The sequence below is a fragment of the Protopterus annectens genome, chromosome 9.part0 (genome assembly GCF_019279795.1).
Source record: "Protopterus annectens isolate FY-2018-M chromosome 9.part0, PAN1.0, whole genome shotgun sequence".
Classification (NCBI taxonomy): Eukaryota; Metazoa; Chordata; order Ceratodontiformes; family Protopteridae; genus Protopterus; species Protopterus annectens.
In genome coordinates, this window is record NC_056743.1 from 1,548,719,097 (window position 1) to 1,548,731,488 (window position 12,392).

Sequence of the window (12,392 nt, forward strand, 5' to 3'; positions counted from 1 at the left end):
CTGGTCCTTAATCTGTGGGTCTGATCCACCTTTGGTTAGTTGGTGCACATCATGCATGTGGAGGGCCTGAAGTAGCACATTATCCTCCAGGTTTGGGAACTCATCTGCCATTGCCTTCCTCAGTTAGCCAAATGAGCACCTGTATACCTGCAGACAAAATATGTCATCCAGTGGGTATATTATCTAGGCTAGCCCATGCACCTATTAATGCCCAAGGCCTCTCCCCACTGCATATACCAGGATGTCATGTGCAATTACCAATGGCAAGGTCTTCACCCCAGAATACATGGTAGTGTAACTATGCAGGTATGTAGGGCCGCAGCAGTCTCCCACCATATATGTCAAGGTATCTCATGCAGTTTCCTCTGTGCAAGATAATTTCACACACACACACACACACACACACACACTCACACACACACACACACACACACACACACACACACACACACACACACACACACACACACACACACACACACACACACACACACACACACACACACACACACACACACACACACACACACACACACACACACACACACACACACACACACACACACACACACACATGCTGTTTGACTGGGTAATGTTCCCGTGTGTGATCCAATGCCTCCTCAACATGTATGTCCTCTGTGGCATCACTACGGTGTTTGCAATAGCTAAAGTATAATAACCATATGTAGCCCACCCTTACATATACATCAGGTTCACAAAGTGACCTTCCCTTTCCCTGACAGGTACCACATGCATTGCAGAGGTGCAATACGTACATACATACATACACTGCCAGCCTAGTTTTCCTTCATCATCATTCATACTTCATGTCTGCAGCACTTTTGATGCACTTCTGCAATCTATTTCATAAAGTGGAAATCAGCTATGCCTAAGATGGCTTGCACACTTTGTATTATGTTAAATAGGGCACTTTAGAATGCACTGTATACAAAGCAGGCCAGGCAGAGCAGATACCTTTGAACTGCTTCCCTCTTATACTTTGCTATCCATATCTAGTGTGATGTTACTGTTGGTTATCTTTTACTTTTGTGAGGTTATTGAGGCTTTTTGCCATTTCTAACTTAAACAGTTTGTCTGTCTTCCTTTCTGTGAAGAACTTGTCTTTATTCCCAATACTGTTGAACTATTTTGCCATTTTTTGCAGTATTTGAGCAAATGCCCTTGTTTAATTATGGAAAATGGATTCCACAGGTTTTCCCCCGGGTAAAAGAAAATTCTTCTATATGACAGGAGCAATAAGTGCATAATTTCTTTAAGGGAAATCCATTATCTCCAATGAGTATGAAATCTGTGCTGTTTTCCTCTGTCACACTCCCACACAGGAAGGACAGATTACAGTTGTGTTGTCAAACCTGGCACATCCAAGGCAATCCATGACCGCAAGACTATTTGAGCTCTTTGTCTTAAAGCTGCCAAAACAAACTAATGTTGACTCTGTTAAAAAAGAAGAGCAACATGCACACATATCTATGTATCTCTTTTTGTATATCTCAGATGACCTTAACATATGGAACCTGCTGTAAATTAAGCAATCAGAAGAGTGACTGAAAAGTCTATGTCTCCTATAGGTGTAAAGGAAGCAGTCTATCTTGCCTGTAGTACTGCATGTTACTAACCCTAGATATTCTGCTTTAGTTCAGTCAGTGGCTGGTAATACATTTTTCATCATACTAGAGTCCTCAATGCCAAGACACTCAGTTCCAAGGCAAGGCCCCAAACCTGCTGTGCTTGATTTCAATTAAAACACATTTGTGGAGGCCCATTATCAATCTGCAAAACATTTTTTGTCTCCTTCCAGGTTTTCCGTAGGGGAAGAAGAATTGATCAACACAAATACTCTTCATCCCAGGATGCTAAAGCTTTCTCTGTTGGCCTCAACATTTTTGCCTCCACCACTGATGATCGCTACATTGACTGGCATGAATTTGATGTCAATGCCCCAACCTTTGTTAGCTGCCAAAGACATCACGATTGAATTTAGGTTTGGTTCTAGAACTTGAAGCTTCCATGTTGACTTCAGCTCGGTAAGTCCTTAATACTGATGTCTGAGCCTTCAGCATCGATGACTGGGTGCCTAGTAGTCACTTCAGAAATGACAGAGGTTTCAACACCAGTCTCAATTCAGAGCCGCCAGTGATTCCTGCTGTAGTGTCCATCCTTCATGTTGTGCCACTGTCAGCACCAGCCTTATCTTCTGCCAGACCCTGAAGACTGTCATTCAATACAGACCGCACAAAGCATATCATAAATTATTAAAGACAGACAGACAGTGCTTCTAAAACTCTCTCAAGCTATTTTCATGTCCTAATGAAAGTCTTCCTCTTCTTCTGACTTGCCTCCATTAAAGTTTAAAAGGAAGGTTGCTTGCAAGTGAGAGCACATGGAGTCTCCTATGGAGTCTCATTCAGCTAATATGGATGATGAGAAGGACACAGTCTCCCCTGCATCCCATCCAGGAGACTGCAGATCAGAGGATGTCCTGAAAATAATACAACATAGATGGGGTGGCAGACTTCTGGATGGTCTCCCATTGGCCGATATTCTTTATGATTGCTATGTAAGCAGCTGAATACAACTCAGCTATGGTAATCCTAATTATAAAAAGCAGACAGTATCCTACATTCTCCTAGAAAATGAAAACTCCTAACCCAAATAATTTAGTGTTGGCTGCTACTCTAAAGAAGGCTACTATACCACTGAACCCTGTTGTTGACCCACCAGAAAAAGGGCATGAGGCAATGGACCATGTAGAGAAGTACATATGCCCTCCATTTTTTCACCGCGGATGATTAACTTCTCAGTCCACATGATGGTGAGTCAAAGGGAAGTGTCTGACAAAATGCTCCATACCACAAACCAGTTGTCTGATGAACCTATAAAAGAAAAGCTCATACCCCAGTTAGCAACAGTATACACCACAGCAAACAATGTGATTCAAGTATTCTATAACACTGCTGAAGATTTTAGCAGGGCTTGGGGATCTAGAAAGCAGTTTAGTGGTATGTGTGACTGATTTAAAGACTCTGTTGAGGAGGGACCAGTCACGCTCAGACCAGAAATGAAGGGAAGGCAAATATGCAGCATATGGAAAAGGAGAGCAAAAGTCTCATTGCTGCTGGAGTGGCATTTCAGTTCCTCAATGGATGTATTCAGAAACACAGAAAAGCCCTTGGAAAATGTGGCTTAAGTGAGGGCAGCAGCAGAAGAACCATTATGACACAGATAATTTCCAGAGAGGTCATGGACTGTGAAGTGGGTTTTCTTAGTAGACCTGGCAGGTGTAGCCTGTCTATGGGCAGCCAACAGTATCTCTGAGGCCTTGCCCACCTGTGTCCTTCTTGAAACAGTCAGGATTTATTTGTCCCTTCACCTGTCAGCAAAACAAGTAGAGAAAAAAAATTATATCAAGGGGTTACAAGATACCCTTTTTTTCTACCCCAGTTTCCCTATAAGCCTTTGTTCTGAATATCCCACTGTGTTAAAAGTGACAGAGGTCTTAACAGCTTAAACAATACATCCATTCAAGCAGTCCTATCAAACAAGGGAGGATTCAGATATTATTGCAGGCTATTTTTAGTTTGTTGGCTACATTATCTTTCCTGAATATCTTTGCAGAACATTGTACTGTAGATCATAGTCCCAGACTCAGATCTGCCTTTGGGGCTACAATTATTAAAGGTAGGTTCTCCAGGGGGTCCACCTAATTGATAGAGTTTGGGACTCTGTCCTTTGATTTTCCAAGATTCAAAAGTTATGTACTTAGCATAAGCTTAGATCTTTGAGAGTAGATCCATTGTCTCTAACAATCCTATACAACTTCTTCTTGCTAAGATGAGGAAGTGTTGTGCATTAAGTATAATGGTGGATCCCCTGCTGTAAAAGGAAGAAGTAGTCTACAAAACACAAAAAAAATCTGATTGGCATATTGACAATAAAGTGGACTGTTGAAAATAAAGAAGATATTATGTATTATTATTGTTATGCAAAAAAACCCAGAACTTCCAGAGGCTAAGTAACAAGAGTTAGAGAGAAACTAGGGGAAAGAAAAGTGCTTTTAGGAAAAACCTGTTAAACACTACAGATAATAATTTAAGATTCTTAAAGCAAAAAATCAGAATTAAACATTAACTAAATGAAGAAACATAAATGTTGACTGAAAAAGAAGTAACAGACAAAATAAGAGAAGATAAAAAAAAGATAAGCTAAAATGAAAAAATACAAAGGTTATTGAAAGATATAAGAAGGAAACACGGACATGGGAAAGAAAAATATCTGATATGGTGCAATATTTATGCAGAGAAGAAAGCCAAAGAAATTAATATGAAAACGCAACTCCAAAGATATCTGAAAGGAATTACAAGCAAATTACTCCCTGATATAGTAAATGTCACAATTAAAAGACATGAAATATAGTTACAAGTTTGTAACTGAAAAAAACAGACATTTAGCAAAGTGAAAATTAAACAAAAGAAACTAAAGTGATAGATCATCTGTGACGTGAAAGATTTAGTGTGGAAACTCCCGTACAGGCAATATCTCAACATGATGGGCCAATGACTCTCGAGACAGAGGAGCAGCAGATGAAGTAGGATGTATCTGAAGAAAACACACTGTAGCACAGTGTTCTGAAACCTTCTACAGGAGACGTGCACAAAAATCCAGTTAGAATTGTACAGCAATGGAAAGAATGGAAAGTGGCGAAAATGATAACACATATACAATACTGAAACATGAGATGGAGGAGCTTTAGATGGAGCAGGATGCATCTGAAGAAGTTATGTTACAGGGTGATGTTCTGGAACCTTCTATAGGAGACACTTATGAACGCCCAGTTAGTTAGAATTATACAGCAAGGGGAAGAAGAGAAATCAGAGAACAAAGAGGATGTTCTTAGTCCAGAAGAAAACAATCTAATCCTTCAATTCACAGATAATCATTTAATAGAGATAGACAGACATATCTAGATAGATGTAAGAAATACATTACAGAAAGTAAATAAGACCAAAATGTTAAAAGACAAGTAAAACAGATACCACACAGTAACTGGGGCTATTAGGAGAAAATCATGCAATATAACAAAAATAGACAGAATATACTATAATGCAGCAAAGCTAATAGTATATAATGTGCTACCTCAAAAACATAGAGTTACAAAGGAAAGAAAAGGAATAATTAGAATGCCACCATTGAAGCATCAAACAGAGAACTATAAAGCAAACAAGGCAAGAACTTGTGAACCTCTGCTATCTCTGAAAAAAACAAAAAAACAAAAAAAATCTTGTTTTTTTTCCCACTTTTCTGAGATTTAAAAAAGTTCAGTTACAGGCTTGCTGTTCTTGAACTGTTTGTAAGTTTCTTGGAGGCCATTTTTTGCTTGGGCTAAAGGGAAGTCTCTCTGTTGATCAGTGGCAGTGAAAAACATTGAGCAGCCTGCCTGCCCCTGTGGGAGTGGTTACTGACTTGAAACTGTAGTTTTATTGGCCATTTTGGGTCAATTCCAAACTCCTTCATCTTCCTCTCTTAAAACCCTCTTTTGCGCGGTTTTGCTGCTTTTTGTGCATAAGCGCAACAGCGGCAGCGCCTAATTGGGTTTAAACTATTCCTGGCCCCACAAAGTCTGCTCTTCACTTTTTCCCTTAGAACTGCTCTATCTCTCAATTTAAACACCATATTCTCATTCTAAGGCCCTTCACTGGTCCAATTAAGTAATTCTACAAGTTAGCACTATTAAACCATAAGCACTACTTACTCTTATACTCTCTACGATTACCCTGTCCTCTATTGGTCCGTCTTAAATTCAGTTTCCCTATATTACTCTAGTATGTCCAAAGGTCACTCAATGGTTTCCTCTCCAGTCCAGCTGGTGAATCTGGGAATTTTGAGGAAATGTTACAACTGTCTCATGTACACGGACAACCCTCTCCTCCTCCAAACAGGTTCAAATATATGTGAGAGATGCAACTATTTAGCCAAACTGGAGGCTGAGCTCTCTCATCTCAAAACTGGTGTAACCAGTCAGGAGGAGAAGGTAACCTCACACAACACAATTCCAGTATCACATAGTCCCACCACATCAGCGAACCAAACACATAAATACACAAAACATACTCGGAGGCTCTAAATAAAAATCTACCTAAGCAACAGAGACCCCCAAAGCAGACATCCAAGCAAACGCTACCTCAAAACAAAACACGCACAACACATAGCCCACAAAGTCAGTGTGCCAAGCAGCCACAGCCCTTAAGGCTGAATAACACAGCTGATACTCTTGTAATAGGTGACTCTATTGTCAGACACACTGACGTCCCACTCACCAGGCTGAATAAAGAGAAGGTCACGGTGAGCTGCCTGTTGGGTGCTAGGATCTGTCACATAACGCAAGCACTCAGGTCACTCCAAAGCAAATACAAATATGACTCAGTCATTGTACATGCTTGTGTGAATGACCTGAGATGTACCTCCCTGGACTACATGAAAAGAGACATAGAGGAGCTCTCTGATCATGTAGCCCAGGCTGGTATGACCCTGACCTTGAGCAGCATCTTACCCTCACCTAGAATGATGCCACAGTACAAAGACAAAATGATCGATTTTAACAATTGGCTAAAATTTTGGTGTCATTCAAAGGGGATCCAGTGTCTGTCAGCCTGGGATGACATGCTCGACAAGCCACATTGCTTCGCTAGGGACGGCTTGCACCTGTCACCACTGTGCTTTTGGATATTGGCAAAGGCTCTTGCCACCCCCATAGTGCCTTTTTTAGGCAAGGCTCAAAAGTCAAACCCACCCCCATAGACAGCACAAGGAACAAGAAACTAAGGGTAATGCTGCTTAACGCCAGAAGTCTTAACCTCAAAATGCACGCACTCGAAGCTCTCCTCAGTATGGAGAACATCGATATCTGTGCAGTGACATAAACCTGGTTCAAGGCTCCAGAGAGCATCCCAGCACTACCAGGCTATACCTCATATCATGCTTTTTGGCCCCAAAACCCGGACCGAACCACAAAAGGAGGGGGAGTTTCCATATTTATCAAGGATATCCACACCTCCAGGTTAGCGGCATTGCACGAAGTATCGGAGACCATCCATGTGCAACTAACAGTGGGCAAGACTGCTTTTCAGTTTATAGCATCCTACAGACCACCCTCTCAAAGTCAGGAATCCCACTCGGCTTTCCTGAAAACATTGGAGAACATGAAGATCTCTCTGAACACCATTATATTGGGTGACTTCAACTACCCAAACATTGACTGGGAGCACTACTCAAGCCCCAGCACCTTAGCCCAAAGGTTCCTGGAAATTATAAACTCAAATGCTATGGAACAACTAGTCACCACTCCCACAAGAGGGGACAACATACTAGACCTGATCATTACCAACATGGGGACTCTATGCTCCACACCAGAAGTATATCCCTCATTGGTAAGATCAGACCATAAATTAATTTCACTGGATGTCCACATCCCGACCCCACCCCCAGCCCAGAAAACCACAGTGAAAAACTTCTCAAAAGCGAACTTCTCACTTCTCAAAACTGAAGTGGAATCCTTCAAGGCCCCAGGGCCAGTGGAAACTATGGCCCAAACTGCAGAATCCTATATAAAAGCATTCTACGGACATCTCTAGGAATGCATGGATCATGCTATCCCAAACAAAACCAAGACCCAATCATCCAAAGGCAGGCGTCCAGTCTGGTGGACCCCTGCCATAAATAAACTGTACAACAGAAGGAGGAAGCTACTACATGATAGAGCAAAATCCCTAATAGGGAAGGCATCTCTGATCAGTACTAGCAAAAAATTACGATCCCTCATAAAATCCTCCAAGGCCAGCTTCGAGAGAAAAATTGCACAAGACACCAAAGACAATCATAAGGCTTTTTTCAGTTATGTTAGGAACCTGGGATGCAACTCCCAGACTTGTTCTGAGATTCTAAACGACAAAAAATACACTGAACCCACAGACATCGCCAATATCCTGGCAGACAGGTTCAGTGCAAACTTCTCCACCCCCTCCCCCACAAAAGAGCAAGGCAGAGGGCTGCCTCCCAAACATCTCTGATGCTCAGGTGAAGGCTGCCCTCTCCAAAGCAAAAAACACTGCTTCCATGGGACCAGATGGCGTCCCAGGTTGCGTCCTACATGAACTCCAAGAGGAACTAATCCCTCAAATAAAACAGCTATACAATCTCAGCCTCACTACAGGATATGTGCTCACAGAATGGCTTACAGCAACAGTGGTCCCACTCCACAAAGGTGGAGCCTCTACAGACCCTGGAAACTATCACCCCATAAGCCTGACTAGCTTAGTCTGCAAGGCTATGGAGAGGATCAACATGGAGCTCATAAACAAAGACATTGGGGACCTACAGACACTAGATCCTACCCAGTTCGGCTTTGTCAAGGGCAGATCCTGCCTTTTGAACCTGGTTGACTTCTTCGAAACAGTCACCAAAGCCATAGATGAAGGGAAGGTAGTCCACACAGCCTATCTGGACCTTGCAAAGGCATTTGACACAATACCCCACTCGGGCATCATAGATAAGCTATCCAGCTTAAATATAAACCCCTATGTCACAAGATGGGTCACAAACTGGCTCAAAGACAGAACCCACAGAGTGAGAATTGCTGGAGCCATGTCAGACTCGAAACCGGTCACAAGTGGCATCCCACAGGGTTCTGTCCTGGAACCACTCTTGTTCGGTATATACTTTTCCGAGGTACAGGCAAATGTGGGAGGACGATGGCTCACCAAGTCCGCAGACGACTGCAAACTGGGCGCCATAATCAACTCTCCAGCTGATACAAACATCCTTCAAAAAGGTCTCACAGAGACAGATAACTGATGCCAGCGCCATGGTTTAAAGCTAAATGCCAAAAAATGTATAGTCATACCCTTTGCCAAAAACAATGTGCCCACAAATTACCACATAGGCGGAAACCCATTAAGTACAGAGAAAGTTATTAGGGACCTGGGGACCCAAGTTGATAGCAATCTCTCCTTTGAAAACCACATTGCCAAAGTGGTTAGAAAGACCTTCTACATAGCCCACCTCATCACGAAGGGTTTCACATCTAGATCAAGAGAGGTAATCGTGCCCCTTTATTCATCCCTCGTTAGGCCCATCATAGAATACAATGCCCCTTTTGGGATGTACCTTACCCGACACCTGCAGCAATTAGAAAGACCCCAAAAGTATCTCACCAAGACGATCAAGGGTCTCAAACAGATGCCATATGCTGCTCGGTTAAAAAAACTCCAGCTCTACTCAGTTTTATACCGCCTACTTCGAGGCGATCTATGCCTGACATACAAAGCTATGTCAAATCCAGAATTAATGGACATGCTCCACCTCAGTAAATCTAAATCCCTTAGAGCCACACGCTCGAGGGACTTGAACCTCAGCACAGAAATAAATAGAACTTGCTGGAGGGACAGGTTCATAACCCAGAGGCTCCCTTCGCTCTGGAATAGAATTCCAGTTCATGTGAGGCTGAGCACCTCACTGAATCTCTTCAAGAAGAATCTCGATAGGTGGATGGGGGATCGTAGGTTTGTCCCAGGGATTACTCCCGTGTCACTATTAGACAGAGGCACAGTAAACTAAACCTTAAAAAGGGCACAGTATACTCAAATTAAGGGGTGGCGTAAGCCATACAGAATCGGGCTAGGCTTATAATTGCCCCAGGGCAGATAGCCTAGTATGAACCTATGAACCTATGAGCATCACTGTTAGCAAAACACAGAAAAAATGGAACAGATTGTCAAAAATTCTTAGAAAGGCAGAACAGAGCAGGAGTTGTTGTACACTATTCCCAATAATAAACTGAAAATATTAGCACAAAAAACTTAGAAGGTGTGCAGATAAATATAAAGGAAAAGTACAAAACAGGAAATTCATTGATGGCTCAAAAAGGTTTTATACTGAAATCTGAAACAATACAAAAGTAATAGAAACACGCATACACACACAAAGAAGAAATGCATTTTGGACAAGCATTTATGGAGGCCGTATTGAATATCACAAAGATGCTGAATGGTTGAAAGAGTTAAATGAAACAGTAGAGAAGTTCAAATATAAAGGGTATGAAATGGGAAGAAATAACACCCAGAGACAGAAAGACAAAATTAAGAAAAGGTCCTCATTGGAACCCCTTGGGCCATATGCAGTACCCAGCGAGATATAGCACTAAGTAAAATTAAATATATGCACATCCTGAACAGATACCAGCCTGCTTAACAACAGGAAAAAACATACTTCTCCTTAAAAGTGAACCTGCAAGCTATCCTAAGAATTAGAGAGTAATAATTTGCCTTCCTATAATATGTAAATTAAAAACTGAAGTTGATGCAAACAAAGTTTATAGCCATCTAGAAAAAAAAATCACTGCAATAGAACAAAAAGATAATAAAAGAAAGACATAAATAATAAACAATTATCTAGTGTCAAACAAAGCCATAATAGAGAGCTGTAAAAAGGGGAGACCAGGTATGGCATGGACAGAACAAAAAATATTCATTCTTGGATTATGGAATATTTACAGACGTAGAAGACACTGTAGTTTACTTGATAAATGTATATGGTGTTACTATGAAACAGTGGCAAGCACCTTTGCAGCTCTGCCAAGATAAATGGCAATGTATTACCCCAGAGATAAAAATTCAAAAGGGGGATATTCCATGGAGATTCTTTGATATCACTGTTGTTTTGTCTTGTTCTTAACCCCCTAAGCTGTTTACTTAATAGATTACGCTATAGTTACAGCTTCATTTCCAACCTTATTCAAAGACATCTCATCTATTTTTTGTGGATGATTTAACTCACTAACACCTATGTGGTGTAAAATGTCAATCCTCTAGCAGCCTACACACAGATTGCATTTCTGAGCATTTTCTGAAAAATAAACTTAAAAAAGCATACGCTATATAAATGTAAATATTTTGTGAACAGTAAAAGCTATTAAAACTGCACAAATAGCAATGTTATCAGTAAGACATATTCTTTACAGTGAATAATATTCAGCACATTCATAGAGTCTTTCCATAAATATTGTAATATAATGCACAGGAATCCCAAAATATATATTTTTGCTTTTACAAACAAATGCTCATATCTTAGAAAGTGTACAACCAACCTAGACACACATTTTAAGAACACTTCTGTTAACCAGACATACACTTTCATATGACAATAAGAAATTCCTCTATGAATATGTTTATTGAAATATTTACAGAAATATGAAAATGTATGCTTAATTGCATAATTAGCAATATAAATAACACTGAATATCTCTCAAGATGTGCAACTTAATGTGCAAATTTAAAAGACAGTTTTATTCAACAGCATGTAAGGTTACACGTGATGTCATACATCAGTTTGTAAGTCACCTGCTTTTTGTAACATTAAGTACATATGGAAATATTATTTATTTTCATAATTACAAACAACTAGCAATATCTCATTTATATTGTAATGTAATATAAATGGACACTGACAATGTATTTAACTGTCTCCTACCATGGCATATTACACCACACCTCTCAATAATATGTAGGGCTCTGAGATATGAAACTGTGAACCCAAATATGAAAATAAATAAATGACAAATAGTGATTAATTTCTCTACGGCAGCACATCTTAGTTTCACTTTGTTAATAAATTTGCACTTTTTAATAGTACCTATTATTAATTGGTAAGTTGTTTAGTTAAAGAAGCCAGACCCCCCCCCCCCTCCACAAAAAAAGGTCTGGATGCCATAATGAGCTATGGGTATTAAATGGAAATAAATATACAAAAAAAAGCTTTTTAGGCTTGAATGAGTTAAAACTCTATATTTCATAAGATGAGGATCCAAAAACATTATTACACATGGTCTAAACATCCTCAGATGGTATAAGAATAACATTTTGTCTTGATAAATGTGGACAAGCAACATTTAAAACAGCAAAGTTGCAGCATCAAGAAAATATTAACCTGGGAAAGGAATATGATGTAAAGGAAGTTACACAGAAAGGAGTATATAAATATTTAGGGAAAGATGAAGTGTCAACAATAAAACACGCACAAATGAGAACATAGCTTAGGAATATTTCAACAGGCTAAAGCTAATACTGAAAACTGTCATTACAGAGAGAAATAAAGTCCACGCTATAAATCAATTTGCTCTTTTTGTTCTAACTTACATCTTTGGTAGGATTGACAATCCCCAAACAGCACTGAAGTAGTACAAGAAAACAAGAAAAATGCTTCGGGCATATCAAATGATCACGATTATATATCCATATATCTAAAGGAGTTATAGGCTTTCTAAAAACAGATTACTTGTGATTGTGGGCCTATATACTGAAAGGCAAAAAAATCAATGTGGC

The 12,392-nt window shown here is 40.2% G+C and overlaps 1 protein-coding gene across 1 annotated transcript in view; it reads right to left on the reverse strand.

Annotated features, from left to right (window-relative positions):
* The window catches only part of LCP2 (lymphocyte cytosolic protein 2), a 1,995,233-nt gene that overhangs the window by 175,838 nt on the left and 1,807,003 nt on the right, over nt 1-12,392 (reverse strand). The gene's annotated exons all lie outside the window — the stretch shown is intronic.